At 37.6% G+C, this 25357-nt stretch overlaps 1 protein-coding gene across 7 annotated transcripts in view; it reads right to left on the bottom strand.

The window, feature by feature from the left end:
- The window catches only part of LOC127551108 (chymase-like), a 219695-nt gene that overhangs the window by 16922 nt on the left and 177416 nt on the right, over positions 1-25357 (bottom strand). The window lies entirely within an intron of this gene.

Raw genomic sequence — 25357 nt, forward strand, 5'->3', positions numbered from 1 at the left:
AGAACCAAAAGTAACCCAAACAAATCACTAAATGGGCCAAGATCACAAGTGAAGAGATCTTTTGTTTCTATGAGTCTGGGAAGAGTAATGGAGAAATACAGGGGGAAAATATTTTCCATTAGCTCAACCACCTAATGCTTGTTTTTGCCTCTATCTCTCATCCACATATATTCCTCATCTGTCTTCTAAAGTGTTATGATTATTTATTGCATTTAAAAAAAGCAATCCAAAGTTTTATTTTATCACTCTCTTGAAAATGAAAATCAGTAATAATATCTGATACTGTAAGCTCCACGAGAGCAGAGATTAGGTCTTTTTTTTTTTTTTTATTCATAAAAATTTATTTTATTTTTTTCCCTTGAGAAACATTTTTTATTTTTAAAATTATAGCTTTTTATTGACATAACATATGCATGAGTAATTTTTACAATATTGTCCCTACACTCACTTCTGTTTCCCTTCCCTCCCTCCACTCCCTCCCTAGGTAGCAGGCTGTCTCATACATGTTAAACATGTTAAAGTACATCTTAGAAACAATATATGTGTGCAGATCTGTACAGCTCTCTTGTTACATAAGAAGAATTGGATTCAAGGTAAAAATAACCTGGGAAGAAAAGCAAAAATGCAAGTACTCCACATTCATTTCCCAGTGTTCCTTCTCTGAGTGTAGCTGGTTCTGTCCATCATTGATCAATTGGAACTGAATTGGATCTTCTCTTTCTTGAAGATACCACTTCCATCAGAATACATCCTCATACAGTATTGTTGTTGAAGTGTATAATGATCTGGTTCTGCTCATTTCACTCAGCATCAGTTCATGTAAGTCTTTCCAAGCATCTCTGTATTCATCCTGCTGCTCATTTCTTACAGAACAATAATATTCCATAATATTCATTTACCACAATTTACCCAACCATTCTCCAATTGATGGGCATCCATTCATTTTCCAGTTTCAAGACACTACAAAAAGGGCTGCCACAAACATTTTCGCACATACGGGTCCCTTTCCCTTCTTTAGTATCTCTTTGGGATATAAGCCCAGTAATAACACTGCTGGATCAAAGGGTATGCATAGTGTGATAACCTTTTGAGCAAAATTCCAAATTGCTCTCCAAAATAGTTGGATCTGTTCACAACTCCACCAACAATGCATCAGTGTCCCAGTTTTCCTGCATCCCCTCCAACATTTGTCATTATCTTTTCCTGTCATCTTAGCCAATTTGACAGGTGTGTAGTGGTATCTCAGAGTTGTCTTAATTTGCATTTCTCTGAACAATAGTGATTTGGAACACTCTTTAATATGAGTAGAAATAATTTCAATTTCATCATGGAAAAATTGTCTGTTCATATCCTTTGACCATTTATCAATTGATGAATGGTTTGAATTCTTATAAATTATAGTTGGTTCTCTATATTTTGGAAATGAGACCTTTATCAGAACCTTTAACTGTAAAAATGTTTTCCCAGTTTATTGCTTTCCTTCTAATCTTGTTTGCATTAGTTTTATTTGTAAAAAGTTTTTAACTTGATATAATCAAAATTTTCTATTTTGTGATGAATAATGATCTCTCATTCTTCTTTGGTCACAAATTCCTTCTTCCTCCACAAGTCTGAGAGGTAAACTATCCTATGTTCCTCTAATTTATTTATAATCTCATTCTTTTGCCTAAATCATGGACCCATTTTGATCTTATCTTGTTGTATGGTGTTAAGTGTGGGTCAATGCCTATTTTCTGCTATACTAATTTGTAGTTTTCCCAGCAGTTTTTGTGAAATAGTGAATTCTTATCCCAAAAGGTGGGATTTTTGGATTTGTCAAACACTAGATTGCTATAGTTATTGACTATTTTGTCCTGTGAGCCTAACCTATTCCCCTGATCAACTAGTCTATTTCTTAGCCAATACCAAATGATTTCGGTGACCACTGCTTTATAATATAGTTTTAAATGAGGTACAGCTAGGCCGCCTTTATTTGATTTTTTTTTATTAGTGCCCTTGAAATTCTTGACCTTTTGTTCTTCCATATGAATTTTGTTGTTATTTTTCCTAGGTCATTAAAAGAGTTTCTTGGGTATCTGATTGGTATATCACTAAATAAATAGATTAGTTTTGGGAGTATTGTCATCTTTATTATATTTGCTCATCCTATTCAAGAACACTTAATATTTTCCCAATTGTTTAAATCTGACTTTATTTGTGTGGAAAGTGTTTTGTAATTTTGCTAATGTAATTTCTGACTTTCCTTTGGCAGACAGATCCCCAAATATTTTATGCTATTGACAGTTATTTTAAATGGAATTTCTCTTTGTTCTCTTGCTGTTGGATTTTGTTGGTGATGTATAAAAATTCTGAGGTTTTATGTGGACTTATTTTGTGTCCTGAAACTTTGCTAAAGTTGTGGATTATTTCTAATAGCTTTTTAGTAGAATCTCTTGGGGTCTCTATGTATACCCCTTTACCTACTCTAATTCCTTTAATTAATTTTCAGCTCTTATTGCTGAAGTTAACATTTCTTTTAAAAAATTTTTATTTATTTTTTTAATAACTTTTTATTGACAGAACTCATGCCAGAGTAATTTTTTACAACATTATCCCTTGCACTCTCTTCTGTTCTGATTTTTCCCCTCCCTCTCTCCACCCCCTCCCCCAGATGGCAAGCAGTCCTATACATGTTAAATAGGTTACAGTATATCCTAGATATAATATATGTGTGCAGAACAAGAAGTTCTCTTGTTGCACAGGGAGAATTGGATTCAGAAGGTATAACTAACCCTGGGAAGAAAAACAAAAATGCAAGCAGTTTATATTCATTTCCCTTTCTTTGGGTGTAGCTTCTTCTGTTCATCCTTGATCAATTGAAACTGAGGTAGATCTCTTTGTCGAAGAAATCCACTTCCATCAGAATACATCCTCAAACAGTATCGTTGTTGAGGTAAATAATGATCTCCTGGTTCTGCTCATTTCACTTAGCATCAGTTCATGTAAGTCTCGCCAGTCCTCTCTGTATTCATCCTGCTGGTCATTCCTTACAGAACAATAATATTCCATAACATTCATATAACACAATTTACTCAACCATTCTCCAATTGATGGGCATCCATTCATTTTCCAGCTTCTAGCCACTACAAACAGGGCTGCCACAAACATTTTGGCACATACAGGTCCCTTTCCCTTCTTTAGTATCTCTTTGGGGTATAAGCCCAGTAGAGACACTGCTGGATCAAAGGGTATGCACAGTTTGATAACTTTTTGAGAATAGTTCCAAATTGCTCTCCAGAATGGCTGGATGTGTTCACAATTCCACCAACAATGTATCAGTGTCCCTGTTTTCCCACATCCCCGCCAACATTCCGCATTATCTTTCTCTGTCATTCTAGCCAATCTGACAGGTGTGTAATAGTATCTCAGAGTTGTCTTAATTTGGATTTCTCTGATTAATAATGATTTGGAGCATATTTTCATATGGCTAGAAATAGTTTCAATTTCTTCATTTGAGAATTGTCTCTTCATATCCTTTGACCATTTATCAAATGGAGAATGGGTTGATTTCTTCTAAATTAGAGTCAATTCTCGCTATATTTTGGAAATGAGGTCTTTATCAGAACCTTTGACTGTAAAAATGTTTTCCCAGCTTATTGTCTCCCTTCTAATCTTGTCTGCATTAGTTTTGTTTGTACAAAAACTTTTCAATTTGATATAATCAAATTTTTCTATTTTGTGATCAATAATGATCTCTAGTTCTTCTTTGGTCATAAATTTCTTCCTCTTCCACAGGTCTGAGAGGTAAACTATCCTATGCACTTCCAATTTATTTATAATCTCATTCTTTATGCCTAGGTCATGAACCCATTTTGACCTTATCTTGGTGTATGGTGTTAAGTGTGGGTCAATACCTAGTTTCTGCCATACTAATTTCTAATTTTTCCAGCAGTTTTTGTCAAATAATGCATTCTTATCCCAAAAACTGGGGTCTTTGGGTTTGTCGAATACTAGATTATTAAAGTTATTGGCTGTTTTGTCCTTTGAACCTAACCTATTGCATTGATCAACAAGTCTATTTCTTAGCCAATACCAGATGGTTTTAGTAACAGCTGCTTTATAATATAATTTTAGATCTAGTACAGCTAGGCCACCTTCATTTGATTTTTTTTTTTTTTTATTAATTCCCTTGAAGTTCTTGACTTTTTGTTTTTCCATATGAACTTTGTTGTTATTATTTCTAGGTCATCAAAAATAGTTTTTTGGGAGTCTGATTGGAATAGTGCTAAATAAATAGATTAGGTAGTATTGTCATTTTTATTATATTTGCTCATCCAATCCAAGAGCATTTAATATTTTTCCAGTTGGTTAGATCAGACTTAATTTGTGTGGAAAGTGTTTTGTAGTTTTGCTCATAAAGTTTCTGATTTTCCCTTGGCAGATAGATTCCTAAATATTTTATATAATCAGTAGTTACTTTAAATGGAATTTCTCCTTGTAACTCTAACTGTTGGGTTTTGTTAGTGATATATAAGAATGCTGATGACTTATGTGGGTTTATTTTGTATCCTGCAACTTTGCTAAAGGTATGGATTTTATCAAATGCTTTTTCTGCATCTATTGAGATGATCATATAGTTTTTAATTTGGTTATTGATATAGTCAGTTATGCTGATAGTTTTCCTAACATTGAACCAGCCCTGCATTCCTGATTTAAATCATACTTGGTCATGGTGTATTATCCTGGGGATGATTTTCTGTAATTTTTTGCTAAAATATTTTATTTAAGATTTTAACATCAATATTCATCAGCAAGACTGGTCTATAATTTTCTTTTTCTGTGTTCAACCTACTAGGTTTAGGCATCAGTACCATGTCTGTGTCATAAAAGGATCTTCAATCCCCTTTTTTCCCCCCAAATAGTTTATGGCATTGGAGTTAATTGTTCTTTAAATGTTTGGTAGAATTCATATGTAAATCCATCTGGTCCTGGGGATTTTTTCTTAGGGAGTTGATTAATAGCTTGTTTTATTTCTTTTTCTAAAATGGGACTAAAATGGGTAAATTAACCAATTTACTTCTTTCTCTATTAATCTGAGTAAGCTATATTTTTGAAGGTATTCTATCATTTCATTTAAGTTATCAAATTTATTGGCATAAAGTTGGGCAAAATACTTCCTAATTATTGTTCTAATTTCCTCTTCATTAGTTTTCTAATTTTCTCTTTTCATTTTTGAGATTAACAATTTGATTTTATTCTTTCCTTTTTAAAATTAGATTTCCTAAGGGTTTTAACTATTTCGTTCGTTTTTTCATAAAACTGACTCTTAGTTTTATTTATTAATTCAATAGTTTTTTTACTTTCTATTTTATTAATCTATCCTTTTATTTTTAGAATTTCAACTTAAGTGTTTGATTGAGATTTTTAAGTTTTCCTTTTCTACCTTTTTTAGTTGCAAGTCCAATTCATTGACCTTCTCTTTCTCTGTTTTATGCAAGTAGGCCTCTAGAGATATAAAATTTCTTCCTATTATCACTTTGGCTGCATCCCACACATTTTGGTATGATGTCTCATTATTGTAATTTTTTTAGGTGAAGTTTTTAATTATGTCTATGATTTACTTTTTACCCAATCATTCTTTAGGATGAGATTATTTAATTTCTAATTATTTTTTTCTCAATTTTCCCCTGGCTTTTTATTGAATGTAATTTTCATCGCATCATGATCTAAAAAGGATGCATTTACTATTTCTGTCTTTCTGCATTTGAATTTGAGGTTTTTATTTCCTAACATATGGTCAGTTTTTGTATAGGTTTCATGGACTACTGAGAAGAAAGTGTATTCCTTTCTGTCTCCATTTGATTTTCTCCAAAGATTTATCATACCTAATTCTTCAAGTATTCGATTTACCTCTTTCACTTCTTTCTTATTTATTTTGCAGTTTGATTTATCTAATTCTGAGGGTTCAAGATTGAGATCTGCCACTTGTACAGTTTTGCTGTCTATTTCTTCTTGCAGCTCTCTTAATTTCTCTTTTAAGAACTTAGATGCTATACCTCTTGGTGCATATATTTTTAATATTCATTATCTATGAATATTATCTTCATATCTATGCTTCATTATCTATGCTACCCTCTAGCAAGATATAGTATCCTAAAAGTATCTCTTTTAATTAGATTGATTTTTGCTTTTGCTTGATCTGAGATGAGGATGGCTACCCTTGCTTTTTTGACTTCACCTGAAGCATAATAGATTCAGCTTTATGCTGTATGTATTGCCCTGCTTCAAATGTGTTTCCTGTAAACAACATATTGTAGGGTTCTGGCTTTAATCCAGTCTGCTACCCACTTCCTCTTTATGGGGGAGTTTACCTCATTCACATTTATGGTTAAAATTACTAATTCTGTATTTCTTGACATCTTGTTTAACCCTTGCTTATGTTTTTCTCCTTTCCTTCCCCCATACCCTTTCCCCAGTATTAAACTTGTGAGCACCACTTGTCTCTCACAGCCCTCTTTTTTTTCGGATCCCTTCCCCACCTTTAAGTTCCTCCCCTTTTCTTATCCCTATTCCTCACAATTTCTGTATTCCTTTCTGCTTAGCTTACTTTGTCTCTTTTCACTTTTCCACTCCCATTTTTCAATGAGGTGGGAGAAGTTTCTCTGCAAATTGAATATGTCTAATATTTTTCTCTTTAAGCCAATTCTGATGAGAGTAAGATATACACTACGTTCATCCCCCTCCATTCTTTCCCTCAGATTATAATAGGGTTCCTTTGCCTCTTCGTGAAATGTAGTACCCCCACTTTACCCTTTTTCTGGTACAATTTCCTTTCCACTTCTAGTTTTTTTTTTTTTTTTACTATAACTGTAAAACCAAATTATACATGCATTCTTTATGTATATTCATATCAGAAATATAGTTCCCAAGATATCTTTTTATCTTTTTGTGCTTCTCTTGAGTCCTATATTTGGAGATCAAACTTTTTGTTTAGTTCTGTTTTTTTCATCAGAAATAGATGAAATTCATCTATTTCATTGAATGTACATATTCTTTCCTGGGAAAATAAGCTCATTTTGGCTGAGTAAGTTATCCTTGGCTTCATACCAAGTTCCTTAGGCATTCAGAATATCAGATTCCAGGCCCTTCAATCCTTTAATGTGGATACTGCCCAGCCCCGAGTTATCCTTATTGTGGCTCCTCTATATTTCAATTGTTTTTTTCCTAGTTGCTTGTAGTATTTTTTCCTTGGTCTGATAGTTCTGGAATTTAGCCACAATAATTCTTGCAGTTTTGATTTTGGGGTCTCTTTCAGTAGATGATCAATGAATTCTTTCAATGTCTATTTTACTCTCTGTTTCTATGACATCTGGGCAGTTCTCTTTGATGATTTTCTGGAAAATAGTGTCTAGGCTCATTTTTTCATCATGCAAGCTAGGTAGGAGAATTAATAGAACCTCTCAGAATCTTAGAGCACAGACACAGTGCAGCCATAGCATAGCCATTGCTGTTCCACTGCTACTTCATTGCTACCTCCTGTAACCTGTAGAGGAAGCTTGGTAATACCATATGGCCCAAAAAGCACACTGTATTTGCTTTTTTTTGTGTTTGTTTTCTTTGATTATTTTTTTGTCAACATGAGCAAAAAATTAAACCATGCTCTAATTATTGATAGCTTCTATATGGATAGAGAGCAGACTTTAAACCCTGAGGAGACTAAAAAGAGTTTTTCTCTAGATGAATCCCCAAAGGGGATATGATCTGGTCCCCACCACACAAGACTCTCATAGAATAAATTAAAAAGGCTCTCACAAGAGAGCTAGAAGAAAAATGGGGAAAGGAAAGGGAAGCTTGGCAAGAGGGACTGGATAAGTCATCCCCCTCATTTAAAGATAGAGTGAATAAAGAAATTAAATTCCTGAAAAACAGAATTAGTGAATTGGAAAAAGAAAAAAGTTTTCTTAAAAATAAAATTGGTGAAATGGAAAAAAATTCCATAGAACAAAACAACTCACTTAAAAACTCAATTGGACAATTACAAAAAGAAATAAAAAAGTATATGAAGAAAATAATCCATTAAAAATCAGAATAGAACAAATGGAAATGGAATGAATTATTGGACTCCCTGAAAAATATGATGAAAAAAAGAGCCTAGACACTATTTTCCAGAAAATCATCAAAGAGAACTGTGTCATCATGTTTTTCAGAAAGTCCAATAATTCTCAGATTATCTCTCCTAGATCTATTTTCCAGGTCTGTTGTTTTCCTAAGAAGGTATTTGACATTTTTTCCCATTATTTCATTTTTTTTTTTTTTTTTACTATAACTGTAAAACCAAATTATACATGCATTCTTTATGTATATTCATATCAGAAATATAGTTCCCAAGATATCTTTTTATCTTTTTGTGCTTCTCTTGAGTCCTATATTTGGAGATCAAACTTTTTGTTTAGTTCTGTTTTTTTCATCAGAAATAGATGAAATTCATCTATTTCATTGAATGTACATATTCTTTCCTGGGAAAATAAGCTCATTTTGGCTGAGTAAGTTATCCTTGGCTTCATACCAAGTTCCTTAGGCATTCAGAATATCAGATTCCAGGCCCTTCAATCCTTTAATGTGGATACTGCCCAGCCCCGAGTTATCCTTATTGTGGCTCCTCTATATTTCAATTGTTTTTTTCCTAGCTGCTTGTAGTATTTTTTCCTTGGTCTGATAATTCTGGAATTTAGCCACAATAATTCTTGAAGTTTTGATTTTGGGGTCTCTTTCAGTAGATGATCAATGAATTCTTTCAATGTCTATTTTACTCTCTGTTTCTATGACATCTGGGCAGTTCTCTTTGATGATTTTCTGGAAAATAGTGTCTAGGCTCATTTTTTCATCATGCAAGCTAGGTAGGAGAATTAATAGAACCTCTCAGAATCTTAGAGCACAGACACAGTGCAGCCATAGCATAGCCATTGCTGTTCTACTGCTACTTCATTGCTACCTCCTGTAACCTGTAGAGGAAGCTTGGTAATACCATATGGCCCAAAAAGCACACTGTATTTGCTTTTTTTTTGTGTTTGTTTTCTTTGATTATTTTTTTGTCAACATGAGCAAAAAATTAAACCATGCTCTAATTATTGATAGCTTCTATATGGATAGAGAGCAGACTTTAAACCCTGAGGAGACTAAAAAGAGTTTGTCTCTAGATGAATCCCCAAAGGGGATATGATCTGGTCCCCACCACACAAGACTCTCATAGAATAAATTAAAAAGGCTCTCACAAGAGAGCTAGAAGAAAAATGGGGAAAGGAAAGGGAAGCTTGGCAAGAGGGACTGGATAAGTCATCCCCCTCATTTAAAGATAGAGTGAATAAAGAAATTAAATTCCTGAAAAACAGAATTAGTGAATTGGAAAAGATAAACAATTACAAGGAAAACAGAATTAGTGAATTGGAAAAGATAAACAATTACAAGGAAAACAGAATTAGTGAATTGGAAAAAGAAAAAAGTTTTCTTAAAAATAAAATTGGTGAAATGGAAAAAAATTCCATAGAACAAAACAACTCACTTAAAAACTCAATTGGACAATTACAAAAAGAAATAAAAAAGTATATGAAGAAAATAATCCATTAAAAATCAGAATAGAACAAATGGAAATGGAATGAATTATTGGACTCCCTGAAAAATATGATGAAAAAAAGAGCCTAGACACTATTTTCCAGAAAATCATCAAAGAGAACTGTGTCATCATGTTTTTCAGAAAGTCCAATAATTCTCAGATTATCTCTCCTAGATCTATTTTCCAGGTCTGTTGTTTTCCTAAGAAGGTATTTGACATTTTTTCCCATTATTTCATTTTTTTTTTTTTTTTGGGTTTTGCTTGATTGATTGTTGGTGTCTCCTTGAGTCATTCATTTCCATTTGTTCTATTCTGATTTTTTATTTTCAAGGGCTGAGACCACACCTCACTTGCTCCATTCTGCTTAGTGTGAATTGCCTTTCATGCTCTTGCTGCCTACCTGCAGTCTGTGCCTGATCTAACCATTCCCACCCATGAGCTAAAACAGATCTTCTCTGGCAAATTTCGAGGATATCTTCTGTTGGTAATTATTCATGGGTTTTATCAGTCAAACACTAATTCCATATCATGAAAAAAGTATTCTCGGGGCAAGAAAGAGTTTAGTGGGTCCTCTTTGTCATCTTTGCTGGAAGTCTCTATTTATTACATCTGTGAAAGTTTTTTTTTTTTTTTTTAATAACTTTTTATTGATAGAACCCATGCCAGGGTAATTTTTTAAAACAGCATTATCCCTTGCATTCACTTCTGTTCCGATTTTTCCCCTCCCTCCCTCCACCCCCTCCCCTAGATGGCAAGCAGTCCTTTACATGTTAAATAGGTTACAGTATATCCTAGATACAATATATGTGTGCAGAACTGAACAGTTTTCTTATTGTACAGGGAGAATTGAATTCAGAAGGTAGAAATAACCCGGGAAGAAAAACAAAAATGCAAGCAGTTTACATCTGTGAAAGTTTTTTAAGTCTTTGCTATTGGAATCCTTACAAAGTGTTAAGTCATTAGAATTGATAGAGACAATAATTATCTAATTTAGCATGGTTTAGTACGATTGATCTGATCCTACAAAGAGATGTTATGGGCCAGAATTTGAAACAAGGTACTAAGCAGAATTGAGGAGACAATGTTTAAATCTAGTTTAGAATTGATTTAATCCTACAACAAATAATGGTTTCCCAGTGATATAATGATTGGTGTGTACTCAGTGTACAGCATATAAGCAAGAAGCTCTCAGGGCCAGACACAGAGACACAGAAGCACAGAAGCCCACTCTCGGAGGCAGAGACAGATTCATTCCATACTTCACCTTTGTGCTGGCTGGAGACATTTGGAGGGAGCTAGTGGCTGAAACTCACAATAAAGGACTGGATTTTAACTCCTGGCTGCATTTGGAGTGATTATTACTTTGAACTCAAACTAAGGCTGCCTCCAGAAAACCTCCCCAAGAAATCTGCTCTCAGAGAACCATCATATATTATATAAAAGAAGAGAATACCATGCTTTCCAAGTTCTTCCATTGTAGTCACTGTGTGTATACATTTGTACTCTCATTTCTGCTTACCTCACTCAAGCCATTCATACTATTTTCTTTCTTTAAACTGGTCCCATCCATAAATTTTTATGGAATATAAGAATATCCTATCATGTAATGCTGGAGAAACTGAGCAAGACAGAGGTTAGAGACCAATTGAATAGTTTATTAAATGGAGAGATATACTGGGCTGAACGAGACTATCATCTCAAAGAATCCAACACTAAGTATAAGAGAACAAGCTTTTTTATAGGATAACAAGAACAATGGCATAATGGGGGAGGGACCTGAATGGGGATAATCTAATGTGGGAGGCACCTAAGATGACACAATGGAGGAAGGTACTGGAGAGGTTACTGATATTCTAATGACATCTAAAATGGATAAACCTTCATCCTCTCAAACATTAAGAAGGAATGACTATAACCTAAAGATATAAAACCTTTACCTCATCGACTATTTAAGAAAAAATGATTATAGCCTGGGATTTTGGGGCAACTGAGGTAGACCTTTATGTCATCAAACATTAAGAAGAAAAGGTTATAACCTGAGGCAGAGTAACTAAATAGGACAATGGGGGAAACTAGGTCAGGACATCAAAAGGGAACTGGGGCACAACAATCACAGTCATAAGACATAATTTATTCATCCATTCCCTAGATGATGGGCATTCACTTTGTTACCTGTTCTTTGCTACAAAAAAAGTGCTGCTAAAACTATTTAAGAAACTTTTTTTTTCTTTTTTCTAAAGCAATTGGGATTAAGTGACTTGCCCAGGGTCACACTAGGAAGTTAGAAAGAGTTAAGTGTTTGAGGAAAGATTTGAACTCAGGTCCTTCTGACTTCAGGGTTGGTGCTCTATCTACTGTACCACCTAGCATCCCCAAGCAATTAGGTTTTGATAGAGATAAGGACAGTTTCAGTTTTCCACTATTGATATAGGAATTTTTAAGCCTTGTCATTTTTGCCTGGCAAACTCTCAAAAGATATCTATACTTTGGTAGGGATACCACAGGATTCCAAGTCTGCTTCTTGGCTTTTTTCTGATTAAAAACTTGATTTTTTCTCAGTTTACTCAGAAGCAATCAAATTCTGAAAAATTATTATACTAATGAAAGTCACAGGACATAGATCAATGACCAGAACTTCATTAGGATTATGCTTCTTCTAGCAGTTGATTCCACTTTTGAATAGCTCTAACTCAGGAACACAGTGGCCTTCTAGTCCAACTTGTACATAAAAGGAATGAATCTTTTCATCTTAAATAACACAACTGACCACATAACTTTTGCATAAAGATATCCTGCAAGTTCTTGAGGCATCCCTTTTTACTTTTGGATAGCTCTGGTTGTTAGGCAGTTATTCCTGATATGTATCCTTAATTATTAAGATGTCTTCCTTAAATAGAGCCAAAATTGTGAAAATTGATATCATGCCCTTAAATCTTTTCTTCCTGAGGCTAAACATCCACAAATCCTTCAAATGGCCTTGAGCTATGTGTACTTTACAATGGGTGCCCACTGATAGGAATCCAGAAGTTGTAAAAAGAATCACTATCACACCTGCATATTGATTATATATTTTTAAAAATATCTCTTAAATTGAATTTTGAAACACTTGCAATTTCTAGCTTGGCTTCACAAATTAGATAGTCATGGTCCAATGGAAAGAACTCTGATCTTAGAGTCTGAACAACAGTCTTTGCTTCTGACATTTATTGGTTTGTATTTTCAACACTGTGATCCTAGAGAAGCTATTTTAGCTCTGAGCCTCAGTTTCCTTCCTGTGGTTATCTTATCAACTGATACCACCTTACAATCCCAGAAACATTCATATTTTTGATTGGGGACTCTTAAGACTAATAGACTAGGCCTTTTTGATTCCATAGCATCAGGAACAGATAGCCCTCCTCCCTAATCTTGCATACCTCCACTTCACTAATTACTCATTTACAGACACAAACTCTGAGTCCATTTTGCCTAGTACAATGAAAACTCCATTACAATAAACATTGTTGTGCCAAAGTTCCCTTTTAATGTCGTGACCCAGTTTCTCTAATTGTCCTATTTAGTTATTCTGCCTCAGATTATAACCTTTCCCTTTTAATGTTTGATGAGATAAAGGTCTACCTCAGTTGCTCTGCCCCAAAACCCCAGGCTATGATCATTCCCTCTTAAATGGTTGATGAGATGAAGGTTTTATATCTTTAGGTTATAGACTTTCCTTCTTAATGTTTGACAGGATAAAAGTTTATCCGTTTTAGATGTCATTAGACTATTAGTAACCTTCCTCCATTGTGTCATCCTAGGGGCCTCCCCCCACCATTAGGTTATCCCCACCTAAGAACCTCCCCCATTATGTCACTGTTCTTGTTATCCTATAAAAAAGCTTTCTGTCCCAGTACTCAGGGCTGGATTCTTTGAGATGATAGTCTCATCCATCCCTGGGACCAAGATCCATGTGGTCCCAGTATCTCTTTCCATTTAATAAACTATTGAATTGGTCTCTAACCTCTTGTCTTGATCAATTTCTTTGGCATTACAACATGAGAATGTAAGATACCACTGAAACATCCAGAGTATCCCCAAACTGAAAGCTATTTAAAATTGTCATTACAAACATCCACAGTAAATTTAGATGATAAGATCCCAGTTTACCCTCTTGCTGACTTATTGTCTCTGTAGGAATTCATTCCAGTCATCATAAACTCAGCCAACCATCTAGAGTACAAGAGTTTTTTTCCCACAAGAAAGGTTCTTTTGATACTATACAGGTTGATATATATATGACATAGTTTTTTTCCCCCCGTCTAACACAGAAATATATTTTCTCCCTTAAGTTCCTTGAACTATGAATAGTTGTACTAAATAGCTTGAACGACACTAAGTGGGCCCTGGTCTTTGAAGAAGACAAAGCCTGACTCTGTAGTCTACAAACAAGACTGTATGATGACCATGAAGACAAGTGAATGGTGGATGGGAGAGGGAAGGCATTTATGTGATGTATTTTCTCAATTCCCCTATTGTCTCTATTATGATTATATTAGAAATATAATTATATATTAATATAATTATTAATATATTATAGTATATATAATATATTAATATAATTCTAATATATATTAGAAAGTCTCTATTGTAGAGACTTTCTACCAAAGAAAATTTACTTAAGCTTCTTTACTGTCTTCCTCCCAGAAGCGATTTAATTAATTTAGTCCCCATTTGCATTCACTAATCTCTTTTCCCTTTCTCATTTCCTAATGGATTGCACCAAGTTTATTATCTTTAGATTTTTTTTCCCAAGAGGGCCTTGTGATTTGGTCATTCCCCTTATCAAATTTCTTTGTGCATCAGGTTGGGGATCGATGATGGAGGAAATAGCATCACCCTCTCTTATCAAATCTTGCAGTTATACAACAGTCTTCAATCTAGGGATCTGGGTGTGTTGGTGAAGGTCATTATGAAACCAACTGTTCTTTCTCTATTGTGTCCTCACATGGAGATGATCTGATCTGGGTCCGTGATTGTCTCAGAGACCTCCAGCCTGAAGCTTTGCCTTCATTCCCTCATGTGTGTGCGCTTCTCTCCAGGCTGGTTCTACTCATCAGGATCCAACTGACAGGGCCTCTCTAACAGTCATTTATACCACTATCACCTTTTAAGGTCACAAAATATTTTCTTTTGAGTAGAAATATTATTGTCCCTGCTGGAGGGGATAGTAGAACTAGTAGATATTATAAAGTTCACAGCTGTAGCAGGCCTGTTGCTGGTTGGTGAGCTTTCAGGGTAGAGGGCCACTGATCTGTTTAAGGGAGAGTGAAACTGGACCATGTTGTTAAAATGGAGCAGGTTAAAGCTTCTGTGCCAACAGGTATTGAGGTTGAACCCATGAGTGGCCCTGTCTGGTTGAAATAGGGAAAAAGTCTCAAAAAAACTGTGTGATCTCCATTTAAAATATAAAGCAAATGAGGTTTAGGGTGGTTCACCAATTCATCCATATTTGCCCTCCTTATAAGCATCAGAGCTGAGATTCAGAGAACTCTATAGTCCACCTTTCTTTTCCCCAATGCCCCTTTCTTTTTCTCCTGAAACATTTTCCTACTTGCATTTTGTTCCTTGGCTGGGTTTTGCTATCTTTTATATCTTGAAGAGAGAAATTGTGTTCTATGCGTCTTGACCTCTTCTATGCCTGGGAAAGTTTGTTTCCAAGTATGGAGCTATGTATGCTCTTAGGATAGAACTATTAACTGATCTCTTTCTACCTTCCTCTATGTCTCTCCTTCCTCCATCTCCTTTCCTCTCCAGTTTGTGTTCTAGGTTTATGAGAGGTCCCTGAGGTTCCTTTTGTAACATACTACAAAATGTACTCCCCTTTCTCTTTCATGTCGCCCTATAGTTGAGGGGCTAATTTGATATTTCTTTTATGTGACTATTGGAACAGCCACCAGGTTTTCCCTTTGTCTACAGAAGGAATTGGGCTGGGCCAGAACATATAGACCAACATTGAATCTCCAAGAGAATAATACAACTAATAGTAACTATACAACCTCAAAGGCAGGATATCGGAAGGAAAAAGGCTAAGGAAGTTTGGCTAAGTTCTAGGATAAACCAGTATTATTGCCTCTAAAAGTTGTTTTTTGGACTATTCACATGCAGATGAAGATGGGCAACCCCATAGGGGACTCTAGCTCCATGTCTTTCTTTTCCTTTCTTCCATTTGCTTCTCTGTTATTGTTTGGCTCTTTGTGATCCCATATGGGGTTTTCTTGGCAAAGATATAGGAGTGCTTTGCCATTTCCTTCTTCAGCTCATTTTGCAGATAAAGAAACTGAGTTAAGTGATTTAATGAGGGTCATGCAGCTAGTAAAGTGTCTGAGGCTGTATTTGAACTCAGGAAGATGAGTCTTACTGAACGAGATAAAGTGAGATCTTTCAAGACAGTTGTGAAAATCGAGTAAGGCTTCATCTATTTCAAAGTTTGAGTAGGCCTGAAGGACTTTAAGCATTAAGTCAAGGGCATACTTAAAAGTGTCTCCTCACTGCTATTTTCCTAAGGGCATACTTAAAGTCTCCCCTCTGCTATCTTAAGGACATACTTAAAGCCTCTTCCTGCTATCCCTTCCCTGTTAAGGGCATAAGGGCATTAAGTCCCCTTCTTGTTATCCTCCCTATTTTAGCCAAATATGGGCACCTATGTACTTATTGATCAAGTTCAATTTCTTGAATAGTTCACGCGTTTAGAATGTAAGATCCTCAGCCAATAAGGATCAGGGTCAGTGGTGGGAGGGGAATTCGCATTAGGGATAAAAGCACCGACCCTGCCCGATTGATACGATACCTCCTCCCTTCTATTGTCTGCTCGATGGGTGGAATGCCCGTTCTCCAGAACGTTATAATAAACTTTGCTTTGCTTCTAAAGATCTATCCTGTAATGACCGTGTATTTAAAATCAGCCGGAGTCAGGAATTCAGGTTAAGGGAAAAATCTTCAATATTTATTAAGGTGAAGAGGTGAATAAAGATTGCGATAGCAAATATAGGCAAGAAAGATTGCTATAGCAATATGGGCAGCTGCGACAGGAAGCCAGCTAGGAGAGAGCGATCTGACCTGAGCCAACCGTCGCAATACCAATCCCAAAAGTCTCTCCTTCCCCTTCCTTTTCCATTCCCCTGCCTCCACCCACCAAAATCGTCATTTCCTATACAACACATCAGGACTTGCACAAAGAGTGGGCAGGGGCCATTCTTTCTCCAAGCTTATATATTAATAGAGTATGGTCCAATTACTATTTAGCCTCATGTGCTTGGGACCTCAGTGCATCGACTGAAGTCTCAGCCCATTACATCTCCCGCTTTCTTTTGTTTTAGAACACAGGTGATCATGCCATCCCTGACTCCTCAGGGAGGTCAGAGCCCCCAAGGGGAGGTGATCACACCCTCCCTGACTTCTCAGGAAAGGAGGTGAAAGCACCGAAAAGGAGGTGATCACGACCCCCCTGACTTCTCAGGAAGGGAGGTGAAAGCACTAAAAAGGAGATAATCACGCCCTCCCTGACATCTCAGGAAGGGAGGTGAAAGCACCGAAAAGGAGGTGATCACGACCCCCCTGACTTCTCAGGAAGGGAGGTGAAAGCACCGAAAAGGAGGTGATCACGACCCCCCTGACTTCTCAGGAAGGGAGATGAAAAGCACCAAAGGGAAGTGGGGGTTGCTAGCAAGTTTCTGGGCTCAAGGGTCTTATTATGCACAAACCCATCAGCATGGGAACACATAGCACATAGCAACAATGCAGAGGCTATTAGTGATGACTCTCCCCACAGTCAGTGCAGGCTTGATGTGGTGTAACAAACATGAATTATACACCCAAGTAACGGTATAACAAACAATATAAATCAACATTATGATGTAAAAGATTGCCAGAAGTCCTAGAAGGAGAGTATGTAAACAGCAGTCACACATACACCTCTTCAGCAGCCAAGAGATAGTCCAAAACCAATCTATTGTCCATTGCTTCACATATCAGGGAATCCAATGATCCCCCCAAGTTTTTGAAGTCCAGCAAAAGTCTTTTTATGTCTTAGGGAATCCAATGATTCCAGCAGATTTTGAAGTCCTGTAATAGTCTTATCATTTCTCAGAAAATCCAATGATTCCTGAGGGCTTTCAAGTCTTATGTCTCAAAGAATCCAATGATTCCTGAGGGATTTTGAAGTCCAATGATTTTCTATGTCCATGAGTCAAATGCCATAACTGCCACACTCTTTCAATGGTGAGCACAATCAGCAACAGAACCACCCGATGTTTCTTGGGTCTTCTCCTTCGTTTCAAGGGTCTGCTCTGTCTCTCTGGGATGGACAAGGTGAATACGGCTCGTTGGCACCCATCTGATTCCTTCTCCACCTGTAGAGATACAAGCAAACCCTCTCCCCCAAGCAGTTAGCCTATCTGGTCCCTTCCATTCACCACTTTCTGGGTCTCTCCACATCACCTGGCGATTATCTAAAGATAGTGGAGCTGCTCGCACTGGACATTGCCCTTCCGGTGGGTTATAAAACCTGTCTGCGGAGCCAGTGCATCTTTGTCAAAAATCAAGAAGTTAATAGTATAAAGTGCTAGATTTAGTAGTTCTCTAGGGTTACCTGTGGCTCCCCCTTTCTTTTGTTTTTGGAGGAGCGTCTTAATGTCTCTGTTTCTCCTCTCTACTATTGCCTGTCCTTGAAGATTAAAGGGTATGCCAGTGGTGTGTAAAATCTTATACTGTGCACAAAAGTGTGCAAAATGTTTGGAGGTGTATGCAGGACCATTGTCTGTTTTTATTGCTTGTGGCACACCCATAATGGCAAATGCTTGCATGAGGAATTCAGTGACCCCTCGGGCTGTCTCTTTTGCTGCTGGTATGGCAAAAGTGAATCCTGAAAAGGTGTCTACCACAACATGGATAAAAGACAGACGACCGAAAGATTTATAATGGGTCACATTCATTTGCCAGATTTCATTGGGTCTCAAACCATGAGGGTTCTTCCCTGGAGGCAGTGTAGGAGCGTGGAAAGGAAGGCAAGCTGTACAGCTTTTTACTATGCTCCTAGCTTCCTCTTTTGTTATCCCAAATTGTAAACGCAAAGCTCGAGCAGCCTGATGGTATTTAGAATGGGATTCCTGGGCCTCCTGAAATAAAGGTGTACTGGCTAACATAGTTAAAAGGCTATCTGCCTTTGAATTCCCATCAAAAATAGGGCCTGGGAGTCCACTATGTGAGTGGACATGCAAGATATAAATCTTACCTGGATGTTTTCTCACTTGCTCCTGAAGTTCCTTAAAGAGTTGATATATATTAGAAGCTGCAAATTTTATTTGGGCTGTGGCAATTCTTTGTACCACAGCTACTGAATAGGCTGAATCAGATATTATATTTATGTCTCCTGGGTAATAAGTGAGAGCTAACATGATTGCATATAATTCGTTCTGCTGAGTGGACTGAAAAGGAGTTCTGACTACTTTCTTTATAGTTAAGTCATGAGAGTATACAGCACAAATATTGTGTTTGGATGCATCTGTAAAGATAGTTGGTCCTTTAAGAGGAACTTTAGAAACTTTTTCTTCAAGAATCCATCGCCAATTATATAAAAGTCTGGTTATCTTTAATGGAGACCCATGTATAAAATTAGGAGCCATGACTAATAAAATTTGCCACTCTGGGATGGTCTCACAACACACATTAATTTATGTATTGGTGTAAAAGGTGTATATCTTATCAGGTCTTGCCCCAGATAATTGTACTGCTTGCTTAATGGCCTTTAACAAAATTCTAGCCACAAGCACTGGGTAAGGAGTAAGGCTTTGTTCTGGTTGTGCCGGGAGGTTCACCCACTCTATCACACTGTCTCCTTGATGAAGGGCTGCTGTGGGTGCCTCTTGTGTGGCAAAAACTGATATTTCCAAGGGCTTTTGAGTGACTCTTTCAACCACATTGGATAAAGCCAGTTCAACTTCTCTCAAAGCCTCTTGAGCTTCTTTTGTAAGCTGGTGTGGTGAATTTAAAGCACTGTCTCCCCTTAAAATATCATATAACGGTTGTAATTGATAGGTAGTCAAGCCTAACACTGGTCGCATCCATTGGATATCTCCTATCAATTTCTGAAAATCATTTAAGGTGTTTAGCTTCTCTGTTCTTAAGGACAGTTTTTGTACTGTAAGCACCTTAGGGTATACTTCATATCCTAAATATTGAAAAGGAGCATGTCTTTGAATTTTCTCTTCAGCTATGTATAATTTGTAGTATCTTAGTGTTTCTATCGTCTTTTGTAGACATGCTTCTAGCATTTGTTCCTCAGGTGCACATCCCAATATATCATCCATATAATGTAATAGCATAACTTTTGGAAATGCTTTTCTTATTGGAGCAAGAGCAGCAGCAACATACATTTGACACATAGTGGGGCTGTTTTTCATTCCCTGTGACAAAACTGTCCATTCATATCTTTTATAAGGCTCAGCTAAGTTAACGCTGGGCACTGAAAAGGCAAATCTTTTCATATCCTCCTTATCCAGAGGGATAGAATAGAAACAATCCTTAATATCGATGACCCAAAGAGGCCACTCTCTAGGCAATTGAGTAGGAGATGGAAGTCCAGGCTGAAGAGTTCCCATAGTTTCCATCTGTTCATTTACTTTTCTTAAATCAGTGAGCATCCTCCATTTTCCTGATTTCTTTTTTACAACGAACACTGGGGAATTCCAAGGACTTAGAGAAGGTTGTAAATGCCCTTGTTCAAGCTGCTCCTGTACTATATCTAATAAGGCCTGAATTTTATCACTACCTAAGGGCCACTGTTCTATCCACACTGGTGTATCAGTTTTCCATTGGATAGGAACGGGTGAAAGTGTTGGCAGGCCTTCAACAGCAGCCCTGCTTAAAAAACCGAAGTACTCATTTTTAACCCTAATTGTTGTAAAACATCTCTTCCTCACAGATTGATGGGGAGTTTTTCAACTATAAAAGGAGTAAAAACTCCTGTTTTGCCTTCAAAGGTCCATCTCATAGGGGCAGCACTAACTTCAGCTGCTATTGATCCTCCTACGCCAGACATGTAGGTGTCTGTCTTAACCTCTGGCCAGTGACTGGGGCAATTGGCACCTCTAATGACTATACAATCTGCACCAGTGTCTTCCAATCCATCCAATGGTAGTCCATTTATATAGATAGTGAGCATAGGTCGGTCAGCTGTTACATCTGCTGTCCAGTATATTCCTGGATTTTGTGGTCTGGAGTCAGAATCTGGGTGACTATCACCAGGTTGCTTATTAGGAGTCTGCATCAGTAAACCTGATGCTACTACTTCTCCTGGATGATAAGTCACACATTGTCTACCTGTATTAGTGACTGGGATATTATCTACACATTCCCCAGTTTCCCACATCAGTGTGTGGATGGACACTGTTTTGTATGTACAAAAAGGAGGTGAAATGGTCAAGCCTACTGTGCCTGGAGGTAGGGGATCCATAGGCTGGAGAGGAACAGATTTCACCTCTCCAGTGGGTATCTCAGTTGTCCCAGCTGCATACAGCTCTATTCTCCCCAATTGTAATTCCCTTCTGCCATCAGGTTGCTTCCTGGCTGGTTGACTGTGTAATCCCCTTCTCCCATCATATGGCTTTCTGGCTGATTGGTCATGTCTGGGTACTGGACTTCTAGGCACTCTCTGGGTGCACCATTGGCTGCCATCATGCCCCAAGTGTTTTTTGCCTTGGGCCCTGGGGCTGGGCCCCTCATCCCGTTTCCCTGAATCTGTCTACATTCTGAGGCCCAATGGAAGCCTCTGTTGCATTTTGGACATGGGGTTTGGGGTCTTGTTCTCCCACCTTGTTTTCCCATTCTATCTCTATACCAACATTGAGCTTTCAGATGCCCTACTTTTCCACACTGAAAGCATCTACGAGTCTCTCTGGAAGTCCCTTGCCAAGAGGGACTCTGTCTTCCCATGTTTGGATTTTGGGAAGTCTGCACCATAGCCTGGGTATAAAAGGCATCTGTGCCCACTGTGGCACAGCGTCTTATGATCTCCTCTAAAGGAGCATCCTTGCACAGTCCTAGTATAATTCTTCTGCAAACCTCATTAGCATTTTCCTTAGCAAGTTGCCTTATCAAAATGTCTGTTATTGGATTTTCTCCATTTGTTCTTGTGATAGCGGTGTGCAAACGTCCCACAAAGTCAGCAAAAGGTTCATTTGGCCCTTGTGTTATTTTCGTGAAGGCCCCACCCTTGTCGTCTTTATTGTGGAGGGAAGCCCACGCTTTGATAGCATTAGCAGCAATTTGCTCACATGCTGCCACAGAATAATTAATTTGTACTGCGACATCTGCATAAGGACCGACACCTGTTAGTAGGTCATAGGTGATTGCAGCATGAACTCCACTTTGACTATCTTGTTGGGCTTGTATCCTACAGAGCTCACTATATTCAGAAAGCCACAAGTAGTTTTGTCCAGGTTCTAGGCATATCTTTGCTATAGATTTCCAGTCATTAGGGGTCAAGATTTCAAAAGCCAAATTCTGTAATAACATCTTAACATAAGCTGATGTAACCCCATAAAGAGTGCAAGCTTTTTTCAGGTCTTTGAGGATATCTATATCAAAAGGAGAGTATCTTCTACTTTCTTGACCTGAAGAATTAAACTGTTGAATAACTGGAAAAATGTGGTGTTGGAATTCCAATACATTTCTCCTTTCTTCTTTGGCCTTAATTAGTCCCTTTTGCAATCTACTCAAAGGAGCAGCTGGATGCTGGGGGGGAGGTGCTGGTGCTGTCACTGCAACCCCCCCCCCCCCCCACTACCCCTCCTCCCTCCATCCCGGAGGAGAGCCAATTACCTGCTCCTTAGGTGGGGCTGAAGCTGCCTCAGATTCACCCTGCTCTTGAGCCTCACTAAGTCTCCATGCCCTGTGGGGATATGGCCATTAATCTGTTCTTTGTCTTCCTTCTTTATCTCAGGCTTCCACATTTGGCTATTAGAGTTTTTTCCTTTTCTCCTAGAACTTATACGGTATTTTAAGGCCAACTGTATCATATTGTATAAATAGAATGCCTCGAAGGGAACTGACTGAGGACCGTTTTCAATGCTATATTCGGAGAGCTGTTGACCAACCAATGCCCAGTTATCTAGAGAGATTTGCTCTTCCTCTAAGAACCAAGAGGAGGTGCGTTTTAATATACCCAGAAGTTTAGCTGCCTGTTCCCAAGTTACAAGTAGCCCTTCCTCTTTTATCAGGTCACCCAGGCTTTCTATAGCACCACTCCTGGGTGGGGCTGGGGTTGGGGGGGTTGGGGTGGGGGATGGAGAATCTTTACCTAGGATCTGTCCCATTTCAGCCAAAAAGTTACTGCTTTAGTCTTTAAGAAAATAAGTTCCCTGTTTGTCTTATACTCACCTAATTTCCTGGTCACTGGAGACTTCTTCAGTGAAAGTAGGGTCCTTGGTTCCCACGCTTGGGCGCCAAATGTAATGACCGCGTATTTAAAATCAGCCGGAGTCAGGAATTCAGGTTAAGGGAAAAATCTTCAATATTTATTAAGGTGAAGAGGTGAATAAAGATTGCGATAGCAAATATAGGCAAGAAAGATTGCTATAGCAATATGGGCAGCTGCGACAGGAAGCCAGCTAGGAGAGAGCGATCTGACCTGAGCCAACCGTCGCAATACCAATCCCAAAAGTCTCTCCTTCCCCTTCCTTTTCCACTCCCCTGCCTCCACCCACCAAAATCGTCATTTCCTATACAACACATCAGGACTTGCACAAAGAGTGGGCGGGGGCCATTCTTTCTCCAAGCTTATATATTAATAGAGTATGGTCCAATTACTATTTAGCCTCATGTGTTTGGGACCTCAGTGCATCAACTCAAGCCTCAGCCCATTACACTATCTAGTTGTTTTATTAATGGTTTCTGACCCACACATTCCTGACTCTAGGCCTGGTGCTCTATCCTTTCATTAAATCAGGGAAGGTAAGCCAGTCTGTCAAGAAGCATTTTTTAAGTGCCTGTTGAGTTTAGATACTGTACTACTAAATGCTGAAGACAGCAAAGAAAGGGTTGGGGCAAAAACTTTTGCCCTTGGGAAGTTCACAGTCCAATGAGTGAGAAAATAAGTTAACAAATATGTACAAGCAAACTGTGGCCAAGAAAACATTGGAAATAAACAAGAGGCAAAATACAAGTATCAAAATGCATTGGGAAAGACTTCCTATAGAAGGTGGGACTTTAATTAGAAGTGAAGAAAGGCAGGGAGGTCAGAGGCAGAAATAAAGAGGAAAAGCATTATAAGTATGGGGGAGAGCCAAAGCAAATATCCAGAACCCAGAGATGGAATGTCTTGTTCATGAAACAGCCAGGAGACCTCTGAATTGAAAAGCATGTGTGTAATGGTGGTAGGGTGCATGGAAGGTATAGGACTGGAAGGGTGGATGCGTGTGTGGCTATGTTATTAAAGCCTTTGAACACCAGAAGATTTTTATTTTATCCTGAAGGTAATAAGGAGCCACTAGAGTTCACTGAGGATGGAGCATGAAATAAAACTATGTTTTAGGAAAATCATATTGCTGATTAGGAGAATAAACAACAGAAAATAAAGAGAAGATTTTAAGGTGAAATAGATTGGATAAATCTCAGAAAGAGTCTCAAATCCCAAATTTAATTATTTGTCTCAGGGAAGACAATTTGGTAATACTTGCAAAATTTTTTTTTTTTGAATGGGGATACACACACACATACACACACACACATCTACACATATCTACATATTATGTTTATATATATGTGTGTGTTTGTATACATATAAAATATATAAAAACATATGTATGGATACATATGTAGATATATATATGTACACACATATGTATAAAAAAGAACTTCCATATTAGGTGGCAGCTAAGGGAAGATCAGTGTGAAAGTTACAGGGACAGTGAGGGTGATGGAGGAGCAGATTAATATATTCTATCTGGGAACAGTGGTTGCTGATTTGATCATGGTTCCAGAACTGGAGATAAGGCTGTTGGGGGGGAATTTGATTGGGAAAGGTACTTACAAATTGGTCAGGTGATTGGGCTATGGAGGAGACAGCTGGAGAGAAGGAAGTGAAGCTTGCCTGGGTTTGCCTGAAATAGTTGGCCAGGAGAGGGAGTTACCAATGAGAACAGCAGTGTCCCAAGGTGAAAATTCTGGAAATGGAGGATTAGGGCCCAAGCTGTGCAGACTGTTAATTGTTCACTGTAAGCATTTATCCCTTGGAAATCCACAAGCAGTTCAAATCTGAGCTTGATTTATTATTTTTTTGAATATTATTATAGAACAATGGCATCAAGCTTAAATGGAAACAGGACCAATAAATTATAAGTATCCTTGTGGATCATATTTTTGAATTAAAAAACCCAACACATTTCTTTTTCGATTAAAACAAAAACACAATTAAAGTAGATAGAAACTCATTTTTTGTCTAGTTTGGGCCATTGGAGTTTATTTAGTAGGCGTGTGTGTATGTCTGACATGGTCAGATCTATACTTTTGGAGGACTACTTTGGCAGTAGAGGAATGGGCTAGAGTTGGGAGAGACTTGAAGCAGGAAGGCCAATCAACAGACTATTGCAACAGCCTAAATGTGAGATAATGAGGGTTTGCAATAGTGGGAGAGCAGTGTTAGAAACCAGCAAGAGATTTAGAATCAGTTTTATGGTAACAGGACAAAAGTGGTGACATTTTCTGAAGCAAAGTCTGATCCCTATTAATACAGGT

This window comes from Antechinus flavipes, chromosome 2 (assembly GCF_016432865.1).
Source record: "Antechinus flavipes isolate AdamAnt ecotype Samford, QLD, Australia chromosome 2, AdamAnt_v2, whole genome shotgun sequence".
Lineage (NCBI taxonomy): Eukaryota > Metazoa > Chordata > Mammalia > Dasyuromorphia > Dasyuridae > Antechinus > Antechinus flavipes.